This window comes from Macaca thibetana, chromosome 1 (assembly GCF_024542745.1).
Source record: "Macaca thibetana thibetana isolate TM-01 chromosome 1, ASM2454274v1, whole genome shotgun sequence".
In the NCBI taxonomy this organism is placed as follows: Eukaryota; Metazoa; Chordata; class Mammalia; order Primates; family Cercopithecidae; genus Macaca; species Macaca thibetana.
Genome location: NC_065578.1, coordinates 21,979,214 through 22,001,962, shown reverse-complemented (window position 1 = coordinate 22,001,962; position 22,749 = coordinate 21,979,214). Strand labels below are relative to the sequence as shown.

Genomic DNA, 22,749 nt, shown 5'->3' with positions numbered 1-22,749 from the left:
ATATGCCAGGTACCGTTCTGGGTTCTAGGAATAGAGAGTGTAAGTAAGTATAAAATATAACGAATCTCAGGAAATACTGAGAACCATGAAGAGAAGTAAAATAGGAGAAGCAAGTATATTGGGTCTCACTGTGCTGCTCAGTCTGGCGCCAAACTCCTGGGCTCAACTGATCCTCCTACCTTATCCTCCCAGTGTACTGGGATTACAAGCATGAGCCTCCACACCGGCCTTGCTTGTTTTGAAATAGGATCTAAAATAGGAGCCAACATAGTGTGTTTTAGTCACTATTTAGAAGGGCCCTTTATATGAATAGAGAGAGCACTGACTTCAGAAGTTGCTTTAGGAGGTAGAAGGGAGGGGAGTGGGTCTGGTACAGTTAAAAATTGGCCTGCATGCCATCCTTGGAACATGTATTTTACTGTGAGTTATACCACTCCAGAAGACATATATTTATGTGTCCAGGAGACCTAATGATCCCCCTCCCGTACACACTTCACAGTCTTTTAAAAAGTATAGTCTGTGGACTATCTGTATCCGAATGCACAGTCTGTGGGCTCTGCAACAGGTCCACTTAATCAGAAGATTTGAAAATGGTACTGAGGCATCTGTAATTTTAACAAGTACCCAGGTAATTGTATATCCATACAAAAAGTTGAAAATTACTGTTTGTAACCTTGTTGATAGAAATAATCTTTAATCCAGTCTTAGTAGGCAGGCAGGCAGGCAGGCAGGCAAGTACTTGCTTATTTAAGAGTCGTTACTTTTCATAATTGACGTTGGAGCTTGCATTTCCTTTTGCATTGATTTAACTTCTTGCTTTAATCTCTGATATACTGTGTCCTCCATATTAAGATGTGTCAGTGAGACAGCAGAAAATGAAACTTTTGTCCTCTTTCCTCACATTATTTTGTTTTCACCATTAACCACATCCCTGGGAAGAGGCAGCCTCTGAACGGAGAATGCTGAATTGACTGTATAGACTGATGTGCTTTAGTAAAAAGCTTGCTCACACTCAACACTTTTTTCCCTGTTTGTTGAAAATTCTAGTTGTTTACCTGTTACTAAGAATTTATTTATTTTTCATAGATCTTTAAATGTCTAACATGCACTTAAAATGAAAGAGAAAAACAAAGAGAATGAGGATATTGAGAAAGTATATGATTTACTTAGTAATAAGACAGTAAATACTTGGTATCAAGGTAGGGGATAGAAAAAAATCAGCAATGGCAAATTTAAACCATCTGCAGATGGTCCAGCTAGATCCTTACAGGGGTCACAGCCAACGTTTTAGTGGGCATACTTTTGAAGAAAGTGTGCACTGTTTTCTCTATTTTAATTTTAACAGGACCACTGATATTGTCAGGTTGTAAGCATATCTGCTAGGACTCATGAGTAGGACTAGGCCAGCAGATACCCAAGCGTATCTGCCAGCTCCCAGGGAGGGCTACTGAGGACAGGGTTTTCCAGCTTCCTTGGAATTTCCACTTCCTAGTAGTAGGATTTGAGTCCCTCTCTCAGCTCTGTATGACTGGAAAATCTGCAATTCAAGCTTGATTTATTTGGCTTAAATGATGGGGCAAACCTCCAAACCTGGGCAAGCTCAACACTTTTGTACCTTGCCTTTTTTGTGCTGTCAGGGCTCCTGTCAAGGTTAGGTCATTTAGAGTTTGAAAGGACATTAGAATGAATGAAAGTCTATACCTTTCATTTTATTGTTAAAGAAACCAAGAGTCAGAAAAGTGAACTTATTTTCCTTGAAGTCTAAATACCAGAATATGAAGTCAGTGATGTGGATTCCTTCAGTGGAGCCATCTAGTTGAGTAGTCTTTTTAAAAAATGTACCCCCTTGCCCCCAAAGGATGTTACTCTTTCTGTTTAGGGTTCATGTAGTCTTTCCATTCTAGTAGTCGATTGTTTTTGACTTCACCTGTATAGTGGAGGCCCCATTAAGCCATGAGTGATAATTGTATCTTGCTTCTTAGTAAAATTATGTAATATTTAAGATAAAAACCCTTGAAATTAAGGCATATGGAGGAGGAATAAATCTCCCTGGGTCGCACCACAAAGCAGCAGGGGAGAATTCACGGAGAGTTGGTTTGTTTGCCTGGTACCATATGTTTACTTTCTTTTGCCCACCCTCTCTTTAGCCACTTGACTCCCTTAAAGTCAATCTTGTGAAGAGGTATCATGTGGCAGAAGATACCAGAGTTGGGAATCTGGCCACTTAGGTCCTAGCTTTGCTTCAAGACTCCACTTCCTCTCTTTGGGCTTTATTTTCCCCGTCTTTAAAATGAAAGGCTAGGCTAGATTATTGCACCCTAAGTATCTTTCCATCTCTGATACTCTTTGATTTCACAAATCTTGGAAGGTTCTAATGCTGTTTGATGAAGGGCTGCAGCTTTCCATTTGCTTTTGCTCATAGCATGATTCTACATTGGAACTTTACCATGGTGTACTTTGGGTGGTCTTAGGGCAAGGTTTTTTTTTTTTTTTTTTCTCAGGAGGAATTTTTCTGAGAGTGTAGATTGTATAGATAAGCCAATTTTTATTTTCTTTTTCTTTTTTATTTCTTCTTCAGTGCTCCAAGACATCTGAATTTTTTTTTTTTAAGAGAGATGGTAAAAGGTTAAAAATAAGCATGAGAAGACTACTTTGAAAGTTGGATCTTTAGGAAGTACATTAATGAGTATCCCAAGTGACTACTCTTGGGAATAATCAAGAATAGCAAATGTCTTAGGTCTGTATAGGGTGGCATAGCATTGCGGCATTTTCCTGGTGCTGTTGCAAAGCACAAGGATGTTCAAAGCGTATGGTTAATTTTTGACCTTGGAAAGGAAGTGCTGGCTTACCTCAGGGCCTGAGAGCAGGGAGAGCTACTGAGGACAGGGTTTTCTAGCTTCTTCGGAATTTCCACTTCCTAGTAGTAGGAAGCTGAGAGAGTAGGAGCTTCTCTCAGCTCTGTATGACTGGAAAGTCTGCAATTCAGTCTTGATTTATTTGGCTTAAATGATGGGAGTTTGTTTACCCTGAAAATGTCACTTCAACCCTGAGATAGCCTAATGATGCTTTTTTTTCAATTGGAGTCTCGCCCTGTTGTCCAGGCTGGAGTGCAGTGGTGCGACTTCGGCTCACTGCAACCTCCGCCTCCCGGGTTCAAGTGATTCTCCTGCCTCAGCCTCCTGAATAGCTGGGATTACAGGCATGTGCCACCACGCCCGGCTAATTTTTGTGTTTTTAGTAGAGATGGAGTTTCACTGTGTTGGTCAGACTGGTCTCGAACTCCTGACCTCGGGATCCATCCGCCTCAGCCTTCCAAAGTGCTGGGATTACAGGGGTAAGCCACCTCGCCCTGCCAGCCTAATGATTCTTTTTTTTTTTTTTTTGAGACGGAGTCTCGCTCTGTTGCCCAGGCTGGAGTGCAGTGGCTGGATCTCAGCTCACTGCAAGCTCCGCCTCCCGGGTTTACGCCTTTCTCCTGCCTCAGCCTCCCGAGTAGCTGGGACTACAGGCGCCCACCACCTAGCCCGGCTAGTTTTTTTTTTTTTTTTTTTTTTTTTTTTTTTTTTTTTTAAAGTAGAGATGGGGTTTCACCATGTTAGCCAGGGTGGTCTCGATCTGCTGACCTCGTGATCCACCCATCTCGGCCTCCCAGAGTGCTGGGATTACAGGCTTGAGCCACAGCGCCCGGCCCAGCCTAGTGATTCTTATAGGATACTAAAGCTCTTTGGACATGAGTCTGTCTCTAGAACATGCTTGATGGCTTTGTTCTAAAGTGATAAAGTATAGTCTAGCTCTGTACTAGACACTATTTGTCCTTATGCTGTATTCTAGGTAGGTGAGGCTCCTCCTATGCCTGCCTGAATGAAAAGCATTTAGCTGACTTCCTGAGCATGCTGCATCTTGTCCTTCAGTTTTCCTTTGTTTTTCATTATTCTTTGCTGCAGCTCAGCATGTCTTCCAGTTGTGGCTCTACACAAGGCAGGAGCCATGGAAGTTCTGCACGTTTGCTTATTGGAAAAGAAACATTAAAAGCATGAGGTTAGGAAAGGAGTTTAGGTCTTTCACTGTGTTCATAGCATTAGGATGAAGAGTGGGGAAGATGGGGGAGGTGTGGAGACTTGGATCCAATAAGACTAGACTAATGAAGGATTTGAGGAAATGGAACTTTGGGTTGCTGGCAGGGCAGAAATACTTGAGGAGCACTCCAGTTTTAATAGGTTATTTTTAGTTTGTAGGAAAAGAGTCATTTCATCAGTGTACTGGAATCTTGTAGTTGTGTTTATAACCTAAACTAATCAGCTTAGCCTGTGCCAGAAAAGGGTCAGGTGGCATGCTCATTTCCTTCTAACTTTTAGTACTGCCTGGCTTAACTGCTGCAGTTCTGTGACTATGCTTCAGGGCGTTGGTAATGGGGACTAACTGGGGGAAGGGGCAAGCTGCTGCTGGTTGCATGCTGCTGGTCTGAGCAGAGAGAACCCTCGTGCTAAGTCACTGCCCTAATGCATTCACTCTGGCTGTAGATACAATGTGGTGCTTAAATCCAGAGTGTTCACTTGTGGTACCGTAAGTATGACTTTGAGTGAACTACCTTAGAATCTTATTTTTCCAATTAACTTGACAGTCTCTAGTCATTTCTTTTGGCTTTTGTCCTGGATATTTATTATGCCTTAAGTGGTTTTTAATGGATTTTAAGCTCTCAGTTATCATTCATTCAGCACAACTTTATTGAGTGCCCACTCAAATGTATGCCTGGCACCATTGTAGGTGTTAAGTGTCTTTTGGTGTTTCTTTATTAGAAACTGTAGATTTTATAAATGTTAGTTGAAGAATGTCAATTACTTAAAGTCTTTAAAATTTTTTTTTGTTATTTATTTATTTATTATTTATTTTTAAGACAGAGTCTTGCTTTGTCACCCAGAGTGCAGTACAGTGGTATGATCTCAGCTCACCGCAACCTCTGCTTCCCGGGTTCAAGCAATTCTGCCTCAGCCTCCTGAGCAACTGGGATTATAGGCATGCGCCACCAACACCCAACTAATTTTTATATTTTTAGTAGAGAGGGGTTTCGCCATGTTGGCCAGGCTGGTCTCAAACTCCTGACCTCAGGTGATCCACCCGCCTCGGCCTCCCAAAGTGTGAGATTATAGGCATGAGCCACAACACCCAGACTATTTTTTAATTTTTGAGGCAGGGTCTGCTCTGTCATCTGGAGTGCAGTGACGTGATCTTGGCTCCCTGTAGGCTTGACCTCTGAGGCTTAAGCTGTCCTCCCACTTCAGCCTCCCAGGTAGCTGGGACCACAGGTGTGTGTGTGCCACCATGCCTGACTAATTTTGTTTTATTTTTTATAGAGACAAGGTCTTACTGTGTTGCCCAGGCTAGTCTTGAGCTCCTGGTCTCAAATGATCCTTCTGTCTTGGCCTCCCAAGTGCTGGGATTACAGGCATGAACCACTGTACCCAGCCTGTGTATTTTAATTTTTAAATTTGGGTAATACTTTATATAAATATCCAGGCCAGAAAAACCAATTTTGGTTTGGGTGCTATATGGTCATTGTATAGGAACAGTTGTAAATTAACTAGAAGATGTGACCTTTGCTCTTGAGGCATTTAGAATGGTAGGGAGAAAACAATAGGCAGTACAAATTATTGAAGAAAGTACAAAAACTATTACAAACTAAATTAGCTGTGTATAACTACCTGCCTAAGTGCTGAGGGGCTGTTTGGTCAGTAGGGTTTACAACTCCCCATTGGAGCAGGTTTTGCCCTTATTTCTTTAGCTTTGTATATAAAGATATAAGCCAGCAGCTTATGAATGTGGTTGTTTGTAGTCTTGGGGATTTTTCTCCCTGGGCCGGTCTCATTTTTTGCTTAAGACATAATAAAAATACTCTGGGCAGCTAATTTTTATGGAGACAAGAAAAACGTAAGAGGTAGTCAGCTCAGTAAAGCAATAGCAGATAGTGGTCTGATCCACCTTGTTTGTACAGGCCAGGGGAGTGGAGATGGTGGTGTTCTTGTTCCTGCCTCTTTTGGGCACTGAAGCAAGAGAGACTAAATATGAAAGCCCTCCTTTAGCTGGTATCAGCTTGCCTTAGGCTAGCAAATTATTTAAAATATGAGCCTCAGTTTCTTCAATATATAAAATAAATTTGATAATACCTCCTTATGGGGTCATTATTAAGGATTGAGAGAATGGAAGTGAAAGTGCTTTGAACTATGAAATAATGTATAAGCATTAGGTATTATTGTCAGGCGTAGTGGCTCACGCCTGTAATTCTAGCACTTTGGGAGGTCGAGAGAAGAGGATCATTTGAAGGCCAGGAGTTCAAGACCCTGTCTCTACAAAAAAATGAAAATAAAAAAATTTAGCAGGCATTTTGGTACACACCTGCAGTCCCAGATACTTGGGAGGCTGAGGTGGGAGGGTCTCTTGAGCTCAGGAGGTTAAGGCTGCATTAAGCCATGGTTGCGCTATTGCACTCCTGCCTGGGTGACAGAGTGAGACCTGTCTCCAAATATATATATATATGGAGGTATATTATTTAGAGCGCGGGAGGCATGCACTTTTGAGGCTCCTGTCAGGATATCTTCTAGGGATCCTAAATTTCAGATTATTCTGGGCGTTCAATAATTGGACTTCCTAAGCCTCGTGCCGTGTCTCATGCCTATAATTCCAGCATTTTGGGAGGCCGAGGTGGGTGAATTGCTTGAGCTCTGGAGTTCGAGACCAGCCTGGGCAACATGATGAAACCCCATCTCTACAAAACATACAAAACTTAGCTTGTTGTGGTGACACATCCCTGTAGTCCCAGCTACTCTGGGAGCTGAGGTGGGAGGATTTGCTTGAGTCCAAGGAGTTGAGACTGCAGTGAGCCATGATTGCACCACTGCACTCCAGCTTTGGTGACAGAGCAAGACCCTGTCTTAAAAAAAATAAAATAAAATAAAACTACCAACAAAAAACAAAACGTGGACTTTAGTTGGTAATAATAAGAAAAATACTATTATTTAATGTTATTTGAAAGGGTTGTACATGTGGGAGATGAATTATTCTTTCTTATAAGTTTATATAAGTCCATTTATACATAAAAGTCTTCGTAAGTATAGGCACTTGTAATTTTCAGCAGTTTGGCCATTGAACATTGAACCGTTACTGTGTGCCACGTTCTGTGCACATGCTTGGATTCAGAGATGAATACATAATTCTGGCCTTTCAAGCGCTCAGAGTTTGGTATAGGAGAGTAACGAGTAGACAATTACAATACAGAATGATAAGTGCTATACTAGAGATAAACTTAGGGTTTTTCAAAGGGCTTGTTCTTACCCAATTCCTCTCAACGTCCTCTCCAGACTTTGTTTAAAACTTGTAAGAGATATCTTAATGAGGCCTGGAGAAATGAAGCAGTTTGCCTAAGGTCACACCCGTAGTGTTATTTTTAAAATGAAAACTAAGATCTAAGTTGTCATACTTGCTTTCACTTTCAGTTATGTCCTAGCTAATCGGGAGGCCAAGGCAGGAGGATTGCTCGAGCCCAGGAGTTCGAGGTTACAGTGAGCTACGATTGTGCCACTTCACCGTAGCCTGGGCAACAGGGCAACAGAGTGATACCCTGTCTCAAAAAAAGAACTAGTCACATCAGGTTCTATTTTTTTTTTTTTTTTTTTTTTTTTTTTTTTTGAGACGGAGTCTCGCTCTGTCGCCCAGCCCAGGCTGGAGTGCAGTGGCGCGATCTCGGCTCACTGCAAGCTCCGCCTCCCGGGTTCACGCCATTCTCCTGCCTCAGCCTCCCGAGTAGCTGGGACTACAGGCGCCCACAACCGCGCCCGGCTAATTTTTTGTATTTTTAGTAGAGACGGGGTTTCACCGTGGTCTCGATCTCCTGACCTTGTGATCCGCCCGCCTCGGCCTCCCAAAGTGCTGGGATTACAGGCGTGAGCCACCGCGCCCGGCCCAGGTTCTTAAAAAATATTGACTATGTATTTCACACAGTACCAGGCCAATGGCAGTACAAAAGAATAAGGTAGTCTATAATTATGGTGTAGTAGGGATGAGTATAAAAAAATGAGAAATTAGCATCAAGTCAATTCAACTAATACTTTTTTAGTACCTTGTGTGTAAAGCTCCATGTTAATTGCTACAGGGAATATAAAACAACATAGGACAACCTACCTGTGGCTTTTTCTTTAGGAGATGGTGTCAGATAAACCTGTATTGCAAAGTAGACTAAGAAAATTGCTCAAGTAGAGATACAGACAAAGTGCATTGGGAACATAGGCCCAAGAATCTTAGAATATTAGAACCAAAAGGATAGTTAGAGGTGATCAGTTCTAGTGGTCTTTATTTACCATTTTGGAGACATGGAGCCCATTTGGTTAGAGAAGTTTGAGGAACCTTGCAAAAATCAGGGAATCAAGTGAAATTAGGATGACAGTATAAAATGTTCAGCTGCCCGGAAGAAGAGGACTTGAGCTGGAAATAGGCAGCCTTGGATCACAGAAATAGAGTATTGTAGAACTGAGGCCTTTTTAAAGTAAAACTTAACACCTAAACTGGCCAAAGGTAGACTCACTGTACCTATAACAGTAACCATGTTTTATAGTATACAAAGTACTTTCACATACATTCTTCTGTTTGGTCCTTATAATCTTGTAGTCAAGACACGTTGTCATTTCTGTTTTACAAATGAGGAAACTATTCTAGTAAGTTGGAGAGACAAATGTGTAGAACTCAGGATTCTACTGTCCATTGTACTACCTGGTATGTGAATGTGAGTGAGTTTTAATTTTAATTTTAATTTTTTTTGAGGTGGAGTCTTGCTCTCTTGCCCAGGCTGGAGTGCAGCAGCGTGATCTTGGCTCACCGCAACCTCCGCCTCCCGGGTTCAAGCAATTCTCATTGCCTCAGCCTCCCAAGTAGCTGGGACCACAGATGTGCGCCACCATGCCTAGCTAATTTTTGTATTTTTAGTAGAGATGGGATTTCACCATGTTGATCAGGCTAGTCTCGAACTCCTGACCTCAAGTGATCCACCCACTTTGACCTCCCACAGTGCTGGGATTACAGGCACAAGCCACCATGACTGTTTTTTTAAAAAATTTATTTATTATTTATTATTATTATTATTATTCGAGATGGAGTCTCGCTGTTTCGTACAGGCTAGAGTGCAGTGGTGCAATCTCAGCTCACTGCAACCTCCACCTCCCGAGTTCAAGCAAGTTCCTGCCTCAGCTTCCCGATCAGCTGGGACTACAGGCATGCACCACCATGCCTTGCTAATTTTTGTACTTTTAGTAGAGAAGGGGTTTCACCATGTTGGCCAGGTTGGTCTCGAACTCCTGACCTCATGATCTGTCCGCTTTGGCTTCCCAGAGTGCTGGGATTACAGCCGTGAGCCACCTTGCCCAGCCTCCTGTTTGTTTTTAATAATGTAGACATTGACTTGAGAAGTGTTGGCAAGTGTGACTTAGTAAAAGAAGGAGATAGACATAGTTATAGCTAGAAGAAGGAACTTGGGGCTTAGGGGTGGGAGGCAGAGAACTGGCAGGGAGCCTGATTATTCTGACTTGGGCATCTTCCCTGCCCTTTTGGATGCTGTCTTACTATACCTCTGGCCCCACCCATCCACCTCTCTTAGTACTTATTTAAAATTATTTCTGCTGTAACTGGGCAAGTTACTTTCTCAAGGTGTTTTTTTTCCCCTAGGGCTTCCTGATGTGCCGGCGGGGGGGGGGGGGGGGGGGGCGGAAACTAAGAATGTGTAAGGCATAATCAGAATAGTGATGAAAAGAAAATCGAATTAATAAGTGTAGAGTGTATTTTAGTTCAGGCATTATATGCATTTAATGTATATTTTTATATAATCCTTACAACAGTCCCATGAAGTTTAGATGTAATCTCTATATACAATTGTGGAAACTGAGGTTGTGAAGTTTAATCACTTAAAGTAATATGTGACTGAATTAGAGTAGAACCCAGATCATCTGACTTTCAGTACCATGTGTGGTTTTCCCTTATAGCATGTTGCCGGGGCAGCAGGCAGGATGGAGAGAGAGTGTGGAATAGAAACAAAGGGAAGTTCTCTAGAGGTAATAAAATGGAAAGAAACTTATTATGGGGGTAGAAATAATAGTGACCCTGTAAAATATGCCTTCAAATTAAAATAAAAGCAGAAAACCTTTTTCACTCAGGCTCTCTAATATGTACAGCTTAGTATTCTTCTCCTGATACCACCAAATATATAGAAGGGCATTTTAATCTTCCATTTTAAGAGAGATGAAATACATTTCTCCTAAGGGAGATTAGATGCATGTAAAACAAAAAACTTCTAGATTGATACTCTGGGCACTTAACAGTCAGTACAAGGGAAGTCACATTCTCTGAGTTGAGTGTGAAGGTAAAAAGATTTGAAACCTTTGGGTGACTTGCATTTAAGACTTGCAGCTCGTACATGTGACAGACAGTGCTAGGATAGTACCCTCATTAAACAAAAATAACAGCAAAACCCATCCTCAACTCTGCGTTTTCTTATCACTTTCACATAGGCAAACTTTTCTTTCTTTTCTTTTCCTTTTTTTCTTTTCTTCCCTTCTTCTTCTTTTCTCTTTTCTTTCTCTTCTCTTCTCTTTTTTCTTCTCTTTGCCTATCTCTCTTTTTTTTTTTTTTTAAACAGCGCAGTGGTCTTTTACTTTTTTACACCTTCTGATTTGGTCAACTTTCATTCATTTATTTATTTGGAGGCAGGGTCTTGCTCTGTCACCCAGCAGTGATGAAACCATAGTTTACTGTAACCTTGAACACCTGGGCTCAAGCGATTCTCCCATCTCAGCTTACTGAGTAGCTAGGACTACAGGCATATACCATGCCTGGCCAATGAGACAGAGTCTCACTCTGTCCACGCTGGAGTATAGTGGTGTGGTCATGGCTTACTGCAGCCTCAGTCTCCTGGATCAAGTCATTCTCCCACTTTAGCCACCCAAGTAGCTGGGACTACAGGCATACACCACCACACCTGGCTAATTTTAAAATTTTTTTTAGAGACAGGGTCTCACTATATTGCCCAGGCTGGTCTCGATCTCCTGAGCTCAAGTGATCCTCCCATCTTGGCCTCCCAAAGTGCTAGGATTGTAGGCATGAGCCACTGTACCTGGCCTGGTTTTATTTTTGGAGAGATAGGGTCTTGCTATGTTGGCCAGACTGGTCTCAAACTCCTGGGCTCAAGTGATCCTCCTGCCTCAGCTTCCCAAAATGTTGGAATTACAGGCTTGAGGCACTGTGCTTAGCCTTGGCCAGCTTTCTCTCAGCAGGTGAATAGCAATTTTAGATGTGATTCTGTTGCTAAACTTCACAAACATGGGCAAGGAAGCCTAGTCTCAATTATAGACCACTGGTTAGAAAAGGAAACAGCAGGGCTGGGCGCAGTGGCTCACGCCTGTAATCCCAGCACTTTGGGAGGCTGAGGTGGGTGGATTACTTGAGGTCAGGAGTTTGAGACCAGCCTGGCCAACATGGTGAAACCCCATCTCTACTAAAAATATAAAAATTCGCTGGGCTTGGTGGCATGCGCCGGTAATCCCAGCTACTCGGGAGGCTGAGACAGGAGAATTGCTTGAACTTGGGAGGTGGAGAGTGCAGTGAGCTGAGATCGTGCCCCTGCACTCCAGCCTGGGCAACAGAGCAAGACTTTGTCTCAAAAAAAAAAAAAAAAATTAAGTAGCAGAGCTGGTTCTTTGAGTGCCAGCTTTCAAATAGATACATTAACCTCAAGCTAGCTTTATCAATCATTTATTAATAAGCACTCCCAAAGTGCACAAAAATATTTAAGTTCTTTCTAATTCTGGTCTTGTTTATCCTCCTCTTTGGTAAGGTTTCTTTGGCAAGGTGAAAAAGAACCTGACACATAGAGATGGGATTGCTGGATTCTAGTTTTGTCTGTTACTAGCTTCCTAAAAAGGTCTCACAGGTCCCTTAGTTTGTTTGCTTATCGTAAGATATAAGAGTATTTTTGCCTTCTCATCCTAAAGGTTATGTAGATTTAAAAAGTTGTTCTGGGAGAATTAGCAGCACTTTCAGATGAAAGACATTATTTTACAGCAGTCCTCTATCATAGATAGGTACCGAAATATCTATTATTGATGTAATTTAAGTATTAATGCAATACTTAAGGAAAATTATTTTAAAAGTTTGAATAATTTATATAACATGAGGTACTCCAGTGAATCAAATGATATGCCTCTACTTCTGTCTTTTCAGACCTGTTTATAGTTTCTTCAAGGGCAAATGGAGGTAGCAGGGTTAGGGATGTCATTCATAGTGTTACTGGAAAGGACAATAGTGTATCATTGCTAAATATCATTCAGTCTGGCCTTTTTGTTTGACTAATGAAACTGAGACCCAGAAAGTGTAAAAGACATATCTGAGGTCCAGCAATGTCTGTGGTAGAACTAGAGGCCAGCACCCGTGATTCTCACTCCCCATCCAAGTTTCTCTGCACTTAGAGGGCATGTTGTCTTACTCTCAGTTTCCCACTTTAGTCAGAAAAGATTACTGGCTCTGGATTCTCTTCCTTCCTTCTTGTTGGCAAGTGGGGTAGGAAGGAGGGGAGTGAGCAAAAGGCAGGCCTTAAAGAAATTGACATGTTTTCTGCAGCTTATGTTTTTTCTTCCACTTTTATCTAGAGTGTTCTGAACTCCAACATGAAGTGACTTGAATGTGAGAAGCGACTCAGTGATGGCATTCAGGGAAGCTGCCTTTAAAACCACCTAGGTTGGCTCATATATAGCAAGCTGCTGGCACTTCCTTAGCCCCATACCCCCTGGTTGGTCCCCACCCCATCCTGCCATCAGCCTGTTTATCATGTTGGCTTTTTGGTGAAGAGACTGCACAGGGCAGAAAAACTGTTAAAACTATTAAAATCCCTCCTGACTTTTTTCCTCAACAATCCTGAGTGCTACTTCAGCAATTATAGGGGGAAAAATAAAATTACTTTCCCTTTACTTCCTATATAATTTAGGACCACTAGAAAACTCTGTGATCCCGTTATTCTGTTAATCTCTGATACCAATTTTTCTGATAACAGAAAATTATCCCTGTGTATACTTTAGTAAAGGGTCTGAGGGTAGTTTTTCTAGAGACTGAGAATGACCCAGAGTTGTTTTAGTTTGAATCATTTCTATTGTTCTACTTCCATGTTTCACTGACTCTTTCCTGTGTCATCTCCATTCTGTCCTTAAGCCCATTCAGTGAATTAAAAAAATTCAAATACTGTGTTTCTGTTCAAAAATTTCCACTTAAATTTTTTTTTTCAGTTTCTCTTCTGAGACTTACTGTTTTTTCACCTTCATTTTGAGCATATTTTCTTTCTTTTTTTTCTTTTTTTGAGATGGAGTCTCGTTCTGTCGCCAGGCTGGAGTGCAGTAGCTGGATCTCGGCTCACTGCAAGCTCTGCCTCTTGGATTCAAGCGATTCTCCTGCCTCAGCCTCCCGAGTATCTGGGACTACAGGTGCCCACCACAACACCCGGCTAACTTTTGTATTTTTAGTAGAGACGGAGTTTCACCATGTTGGCCAGAATGGTCTGAATCTCCTGATCTCGTGATCCACCCGCCTCGGCCTCCCAAAGTGCTGGGATTATAGACCTGAGCCACCATGTCCGGCCTTGAGAATATTTTCTTTTACCTCATTCAGCTTAGTTATAATAGCTGTGTTAATATCTTTGTCTGAGATTTTCAGCATCTGGGTTGTCTTGGAGTTGCCCTCTGCTGATTGTCTTTTCCTTTGCAAATGGGTTTAATTTTTCTAGGTTTTTGTTTGTTTGTTTGTTTGTTTGTTTTTTTGAGACAAGGTCTCTCTCTGTTGCCCAGGCTGGAGTGCAGTGGTGTGAACATGGCTCACAGCAGCCTTGACTACTGGGCTGAAGTGATCCTCCTGCCTCAGCCTCCCAGGTAGCTGGGACCACAGGCATGCATCACCATACCTGGCTAGTTTTTTTAAAATTTATTTTCATTTTTTGTAGAGACAGTGTCTCACTGTGTTGCCCAGGCTGGTCTCAAAAGCACTTTGGGCTCAGATGATCCTTCTGCCTTGGCCTCCCAAAATGCCAGGATTACAGGCATGAGCCACTGTGCCCAGATGATTTTTCTTGTTCTTTATGTAATTTGGACTTGTATTCTTCACATTGTGAATGTTGTAATGTGGAGACTTCGGTTTCTGTTGATGTTTTTGGTTTAGTAGACAATAACTCAGACTCAAAACTGCAAACTCTCTCACACCTGCAGTGGGTGGCAGTTCAAATCTCAGTTCAGTTCTTTTCTCTTTAACTGAGGTCTTTGGATTCTGCCCTGCCGGAGCCTACCTTGCATGGCTCAGGGTTCAGCCAGAGACTGGGCAGAATTTACACACAGAACCCGAGACTCTCCTTCCTTCTCTGGCTCTCTTTTTTCTTACTTCCCGTGATCTCTGGCTGCTCTGGGCTGTTTCTTCAGGACAGAAAACCTAGGGTTTGTTTTTTAATTGGAACTTCAGCTCGACCAGCCTCAGGCCAGAGTTCCAAAAATGGGGAGTTCATTCCATGTCAGCCCTTTCTTCCAGCTTTCAGCTTATTTTCAAACTCTGCCAGCCCTTGTTCACTTCAGATAGTTTTTGTGTTTTATCCAGACTATAGTTGTTGCCTGTGGGAGGGTCATACTGAAAGCAGAATTTCGTACTGACATTTTAATCTATTACTGAAGTGTTTGGGGGACAAAATTGTTCACTTGAACTGGTTTTGTAACCTTGGGCAAGTCTCGTTTCCTCTCTGGGACTCACTTGCTCCTCTGGGAAATGAGGTGGTTGGACTCTGTGATCTGTAAGGATCCTTTAGTCTCTGCTTCTAGGCAGACAGACCCGTACACACATACTACCACCGCTGTCACCACCAACAGTAACAACAAACAATAAGTGCCAGAAGAGATGCTTGAGGGAAGTGATGAGGATGGGTCTGTCATGGTGGAAAGCTCTCTGAAGTGGCATCACTAAGGAATTTGAGGATGTTTACAGTCATCCTCTTGTTTTGGGGACAGAGGGCGAGTACACTGAGGATGCAAGAAGTAAATGGCATTCAGAAGAAAGAAATCAGTTGCTGCTTGCTTCTACCCCTTAGAAACAGGAGAGAATGTAGACAGTTGAAAACAAATCAGGGTTAGCTGGAGTTCCTCTTTCCTTTTGGCAGTGCATTCTGTCTTGTTTTGAAGAGAAAAGCCCCTGGGCCTTAGTAACATGTCAGCAAATTTGGCAGTAGGTGGTAGGTGCTGGGACAGTAGATTTTAGCAGGGGTGCTGCTATCACTGTTAGGGCTGCAGAGACCTTAGGGGAGATAGACTAGATTTATGTGACCTTTTCTTAGGGTTCAGAATTTTTATGTAGGAGAGGTTTTAGGCTATGCAGAAGAAGGTGTGTGTATGTGTGTGTGTGGGTGTGTATTTGTGTGTGGGTGTTGTGTGTTTATGGTGGGTGGGGAGGGGGAAAGAGACAGGTGGTGATGGGGCAGGACAGAACGTCTGTGGAACTGCCCTAAAACTGTTTGAATACCGATCACACTTACTTTAACTTCCATTGATTCTTTTTTAAAAGCAGAGGGTGGAGAGCTAAAGCTTCCCCCACATCCACCTAAGCCATCTCTTGGGTACTGCCTTGGTATAGATCCTTTTAAAAATTATTTTTAAAGGTAGAATGTCACTCTGTCGTCTAGGCTGGAGTGCACTAGGACAATTGTGGCTCACTGTAGCCTCAAACTCCTGGGTTCCAGGTGATCCTCCTGTCTCAGTCTCCCAAGTAGCTAGGACTATAGGTGCGCATCACCATGCCCAGTTAATTAAAAAAATTTTTTTTGTAGAGATGGGGGCCTTGCTTTGTTGTCAAGGCTGTTCTTGAACTGGGCTCAAGCAATCCTCCTGCCTTGGCCTCCCAAAGTGCTGGGATTATAGGCATGAGCCACTGTGCCTGGCCTAGATCCTTTTTGATACTTATTTTCTAGCTGTTTTTATTATCAGTAACTTTTTTTTTTTTTTTTTTTCAGACAGTGTCTCACTCTGTCGCCCAGGCTGGAGTGCAGTGGTGCGATCTGGGCTCACCACAAACTCCGCCTCTTGGTTTGAAGTGAATCTCTTGCCTCAGCCTACTGAGTAGCTGGGATTACATTCACATGCCACCACGCCCAGCTCATTTTTGTGTTTTTAGTAGAGACAGGGTTTCGCCATATTGGCCAGGCTGGTCTTGAACTCCTAGCCTCAGGTGATCCACCCGCCTGGACCTCCCAAAGTGCTAGGATTACAAGCATGAACCACTGTGCCTGAATACTATCAGTAACTCTTCTCTTTGGGAGGCTGAGGTGGGAAGATTACTTGACGTCATGAGTTTCAGACCAGCCTGGGCGACGTAGTGAGACCTCATTACTACAAAAAAAATTTTTTTCCAAATTTTATTGGCTTGAGGCTTGAGTTCCTCCTGTTCCCCTCATCTTTTAAACTATTTTTAAAAACTCTCATTATTTGTCCATCTTCATTCTAGCCTTTTTGCTCTCTAGGAAGAGGCAGGGATGGATTTGTGTGTGTGCGCACGCGCAGGTGCATGTGTGTTTGTGTGTGCGTGCGCCTGCGTGCGTGTTTTGCTGGAGGTGTGGAAGTTGGATTGAAGGGACCAATAGTCTTGGAAGGCAGTCACAAGGTGGCTTGCAGGGATGTGCAGGGGAGGCAGTTGTGATGAAAGAAGGGAGGATAGTTTGAATGTAAGATCATGTACAAAAGCTTTAGGTTTACCACTAGCTTAGAAGCTACCTTTCCATTTTCCTCAAGAGTAAGTGAGAAACACAAGAAGTTTGACCCAGATTTTCCCTCTCTAGTAGCTCTTCTCTGATTTTAGGGGTAAGATTCAATGGGATGGTAGGCTTTTCAGCTCTCCTATAGAAGGCTGCTTGTTACAAAACTAGAGGGTAAGTTTGCAGACAAAGAAGCTCTATTTTTAGTTCTAATTGATATTGGGTGGTTCAGGGCTCTTTTGAGGACCGAGTCTAGAAGGCAACAAAATGAGAACCAGCATGGTGAAAGGACTTTCAAAGTCAGACAGACTTGAGTTTAAACTCTGTCTTTTAATAGCAAGCTGTAAGACCTTGGACAAGTCACTTCTTGAAACTTAGATTCTTTATCTGTAAGGTAGAGATAACATTATGTTCTTATTGTCTTATATAAAACATAAAGCATAGTGCTCAGGGTTGGTAAATACCCCACGTATGTTTTTTTCCTATCTTCTAGAACATCTTATTTTTACTAGAATCCTTTCTTTTCTGCTAAATAATTGCATGACTCACTACCAAATTTTAGTTTCCTTCCGTAAAACAAGGACATTTAACTGAAGGTTGAGTATCCCTTATCTGAAATCCCTGGGACCAGAAGTGTTTTAGATTTCAGATTTTTAAAAAAAATATTTGCATGTATATAGTGACATGTCTTGGGATAAGACCGAAGTCTAAACATGAAATTCATTTATGTTTCCTATACACCTTATAGAGCCTGAAGGTAATTTTATTTTTCTCCAGGGGACATTGAATAAACCTGAGTATTGTCTGCCTGTGTTTTGACTGCGACCTATCACATGAGATCAGGTATGGAATTTTCCACTTGTGGAGTCATGTGGGCACTCAAAACGTTTCAGATTTTGGAGCATTTTGAATCTGGGATTTTCAGATTAGGGATGCTCAACCTGTAGTTGATTTCTGAGATGCTTCCTAGCTGTAAGATGTCATATACATTTTTAGACTGTTGAGGAATGTTTAGGTGTTTTAATTTAAGCAAAGACAGTGGGTTCTACCCTAGGACCATATCATCTTATAGGGAAGGGGAAGTCTCCTACAGCCAAATTCTTTCTTGACTTTCCTGAGAGAGACATAGCCAGCTTAGCCAGTTTCCTTTAGTGTCAGGATCTAGATGCAGGTTTTACTTTGGCCCCTTGCTGACAGTGAATTATATGTAAAAGTCTTTGGGACAACCCTCTGGGTCAGCTCAGTCTTGGTATGATTCATGCATTACCTATCTCTTGCATTCTGTTTATATTCTATCCAGGTCAAGAGACAACTGTCTTTGAAAGATAGTGAGTGACTGTTTCCAAAACTGCAAGCAAAGGGAGAGCCGCCGGAAGTATTGACGGAAAGCTTGAATTGCCTAAATGGTAAGTATGTTGTACAGTGAAACCTGGGCATACCAATAGGATTGGGTGGTTTCTGAAGCCACTATAATTTTGCCACTACTGGAAGTGGGGAGGAAAGTCAGTATTTGTGATGGCCTATTATGAACCAAATACTATGCTGAGTACTTTACATGTTTTCTCCTTTAACCAACCAATCAACCTGATGAGGGTGAAAAATCCTTGCATGAGGTCAGCAACCAAAAGAAGTAGGCCATCCTTAAGAAGTAGCTACCATTTATTGAATATTTACTCTATGTCGGGCGCAGTCCTGTTGGACATGTTAGCTCCCTACCAACCCTATGAAGTAAGTACTGTTGTCATCACCACAAGGAAACAAGCTTAGAGAGGTTAAATAACTCTTCCAAGTTCACACAAGTAGTAGAACTAGGTTTCAAACCTGTGTTAACTTTCTTTCCTTTTTTTCTGAGACTGGGTCTCACTCCCATTGCCCAGGCTGGAGGGCGGTGGCATGATCATGGCTCACTGCAGCCTTGACTTCCTGGGCTCAGGTGAGCCTCCCACCTCAACCTCCCGAGTAATTGGGACTACAGGTGTGCACCACTATGCCCAGCTAATTTTTTTGTAGAGACTGGGTCTCTATATTTTCCAGGCTGGTCTCCAACTGCTGGGCTAACGCAGTCCTCCTGCCTTGGTCTCCCAAAGTGCTGGGATTATAGGCATGAGCCACCACCACAGTGGGTTATTTTCATTATACTGTAATGTTTCTCTTTTGAGAAAGTTACTTTTTGGTTGAGGCTGTGACTGATTTAAGGTTGGAAAAGCAAAGCAAAATACGAAACCTTTTGATCAACAACTAGCTTCTTTTCCTAGCCATATGTGGATTTTATGTGCCAATATTTTATTGGTTGGTGTTGGCTAAGGCAGAGTAGAGCACTAATGAAATAGAAGGGAGACAAGTGAGAACTTGAGTGGTGAGTGGCCAAGAGACCCAGTGGTCTTGGTTGCTACTGATAGCTGGATGATAGAGAAAACTTCCCTAGGAAAGTAGAGCAATAGGATAACTCAGAATGAGTGGGAAATGGGTTCTCCTCATAGCAGTGACTGGGCATAGGAAAGTAATCTTAACAAAGCCTCTTGCTCTCATGTCAACCCCTCTTAGGAAATAGGTGTAGTTAGGGATACTACAGAACTCTTCTTGAAGGAGTGGGAAAATTCAAGGCAAACTCTTGCCCTGTTAATTGGTTCAGGATTCTTGTTCTGTTCCTTTCCCTGGAGCATTTCTCTTATCTCAGAGAACTGGGTTATGAAATTAATTTCTTGTTGGGCGAGGGGCAGCCAGTATTTGGTCTCTTTTAATGGAAGAACCAATGGTGTTTTCATATATTTGGTGAAATTTTGGGGAGAACAACCATTTTATTCGTAAAACTTATTACAAATACCTATTTTTTATTTTTTTATTTTTTGAGACGGAGTCTTGCTCTGTTGCCCTGTCCGGAGTGCACTGGCGAACTTGGCTCACTGCCACTGCAAACCTTCGCCTCCTGGGCCCAAGCGATTCTCCTGTCTCAGCCTCCCGAGTAGCTGGGATTACAGGTGTATGCCACCACGCCCGGCTAATTTTTGTAGTTTTCGTACAGACAGGGTTTCACAGTGTTGGCCAGGCTGGTCTTGAACTCCTGACCTCAGGTGATTTGCCCACCTCGGCCTCCCAAAGTGCTGGGATTACAAGTGTGAGCCACTGCGCCCAGCCTACACATACCTATTATGCATAAAATATTTTGCTATATACTGGGGCTAATGTTCTGATGACAAAAAAAAAATTGACCACTTACTACATGCCTTAGTTATTGGAACCAAGTATACAGCATTAAACAAAATAGAAAAAGTCCTTGCTCTGAAGGATTGTATTCTAATGGGTAGAAACAGATAAAAATGAATAATTAGATATAAATAAACAGGTAAATAGATAATAACATCCACTAGATTGTACATGCTAAGAAGACAAAAAGCAGCATAAGGTGATAGTGGTAGGGAGCTGAGGGATTGCTTCTTTGTGTATAGCAATCAAGGAAGGCCTCTGATGAGGTGATATTTTAAGCTAAGATCTAAAAGAAGTGAGGAGTCCAGCCAGGGAGATATCTGGGGGAAGGAGAAGCATCCTAGGCAGAGGGAACAGCAGGTATAAAATCTGTGAGGGATGAGATGAGTGTAACTGGTCATGTATAAGGACCCATAAGGAGGCCGTGTGGCTGGAGTGGAGTCGTAGGGAAGGAGCAGCAGATGAGTGATGGGACCTAGATCTTGCAGGGCCTTAGCCATGTGACACCTTTGGAGTGCATTGTATTCTAAGTGAGGTGCACTAGAGAGTTTAGAGCAGAGGAGTGACTTGATCTGACTGATGTTTTAAAAGGCCTCTTCTGGTTGTTGTGGGAGAACAGACTGTGGAGGGTGGGGAAGGATGGACAGTGATGGGAGCAGGGAGACAAGTTAGGAAGCTTTTGCAGTAATCAGTAGTCCAGGGCAGGGATGATGGTAGGTTGGACCTGGGTGGTAGTGGTGGCTAACCAGAAAGCAATGGATTCTAGACATATTTTGAAGGCTCTCAAATTTTAATTCTCCCCGTAGACATGTTTGATTTTTTTTTTTTTTTTTTTTTTTTTTTTAATTTTTGTCTTTGTTTTTTGAGACGGTCTCACACTCTTGTCACACAGGCTGGAGTATAGTGGTGTGATCTCAGCTCAGTGTAGCTTTGACCTCCCAGGCTCGGTTGATCCTCCCGTCTCAGCCTCCTGAGAAGTTGGGACTACAGGCACATGCCACCATGCCCAGCTAATTTTTGTATTTTTTGTAGAGAAAGAGTTTCATCATGTTGCCGAGGCTGGTCTCGAACTCCTGGGCTCAAGCTGTCTGCCTGCCTCAGCCTCCCAAAGTGCTCTATGATTATGGGCATGAGCCACTGTGCCCATCTGAGATGTTTGATTTATTTGGAGTTAACCTCTGGGTCACATGGGTTTAAGGATGTCATTGAAAACTTGACAGTGATCTCAGGTAAAATTCTAAAATTGATTGATCAAAGAATGAGAACAACAGTGACCCCTAGAAGCCAGCTTGTATTCATTAAGAATAAATCATGCTAGCTGATAACAATTCTTTTTTTTCTTTAAGCCTTGCCATGATTTTATTTAAATGATTGGTCCAAGTTAAGTATAAAAATATTAGAGAATAGACATAAGCAAAAACAGAAAAAAAGCACATTATCCAGAAATAATTACCATATAGCAGTTTGGTATATATCAGCGCATTTCATTTTTGGAAAAATTCCTAGGTTGCTGGAGGATTGGAATGTGCTACAAAGGTGATGTTTCTTAAGTGCTAAAATTAGGTATTTAATGTTTTCTCATGTGATCCCAAGACAAAAAAAAAATTTGACCTGGCTTTGGAGCTTGTTGAATAATTGCACTCAGGAATTGTAGTAGATCGGTGTTAATCTATAGGAGGTGTTTTTAGTGACATTCTACAGGGCTGTCAGGGCTGTTTTTGGTTATATTTTGTTTTTGAACATCAATTTGGATGAAGATATAGAAAAGACATGCCTATGAGACTTACATAGTGAATGCTTGCAGGCTGGACAGTGTAGAGAATATTTAGTCAAGGGATTAAAACTAAGAAGTTGAAATCCAGAAATAATAAATAATAATTTAAGCTGAAACTTACATGACACTTACTGTGGACCAGGTACTAGTCTAAGCAATTCTTGCATTAACTCATTTACACATACCCTAACCTTACAGGTATTGAAGCATAGAGAAGTCAAATGACTTATCCAAGGTCACACAGCTAGTAGCTAGTAAAGTCAGAGTTTGAACTTAGGCTACCTGGCTTCAGAGTTCGTAAACTTTAATCATTGTATCGCATTGCCTGCAAAACAATTAAACCCCATATTTCGGTTATTAAAAATGAGATTTAACAGTTTATTTGGAAACAAAACAAGTATGAATCTACAAACTGGTACTGTGGCTGCCAGATTAGTTCATGCAATCTTGGACTTCGTTATGAGAACTGGGCAGACCAGGTCATCTTTCTTTTTTTTTTTTTTTTTTTTGAGGCGGAGTCTCGCTCTGTCGCCCAGGCTGGAGTGCAGTGGCGCGATCTCGGCTCACTGCAAGCTCCGCCTCCCGGGTTCCCGCCATTCTCCTGCCTCAGCCTCCCGAGTAGCTGGGACTACAGGCGCCGCCACCACGCCCGGCTAATTTTTTTGTATTTTTAGTGGAGACGGGGTTTCATTGTGTTAGCCAGGATGGTCTCGATCTCCTGACCTCGTGATCCGCCCGTCTCGGCCTCCCAAAGTGCTTGGGATTACAGGCTTGAGCCACCGCGCCCGGCCACCAGGTCATCTTTCATCTGTCCCACCCTCTTACTCCATTTGAACTGTCCTGGTTCAGGCCCTTATCCCATCTCTTGCCTTGACTATTACAATAGCACCCTAGTTTATCCTGCTAGAATGGTCTTTTAAAAAACTGCAGTTCTGATTGTGTTACTCCCTTGCTTAATCCCTTTGTCCAATACAGGTTG

General features: G+C 42.3%; 1 protein-coding gene across 5 annotated transcripts in view; it reads left to right on the top strand.

Annotated features, from left to right (window-relative positions):
* LUZP1 (leucine zipper protein 1) overlaps positions 1 to 22,749 on the top strand; it is a 96,458-nt gene that overhangs the window by 53,737 nt on the left and 19,972 nt on the right. For 3 of the 5 annotated variants that reach the window (XM_050790301.1, XM_050790298.1, XM_050790319.1), the window contains exon 2: positions 18,093 to 18,198. The gene's annotated coding sequence lies outside the window, so the exon portion shown is untranslated. Of the gene's footprint in view, positions 1 to 17,569; positions 17,636 to 18,092; positions 18,199 to 22,749 lie in introns of all 5 variants that reach the window. The other 2 variants (XM_050790289.1, XM_050790309.1) reach the window with 1 other exon arrangement.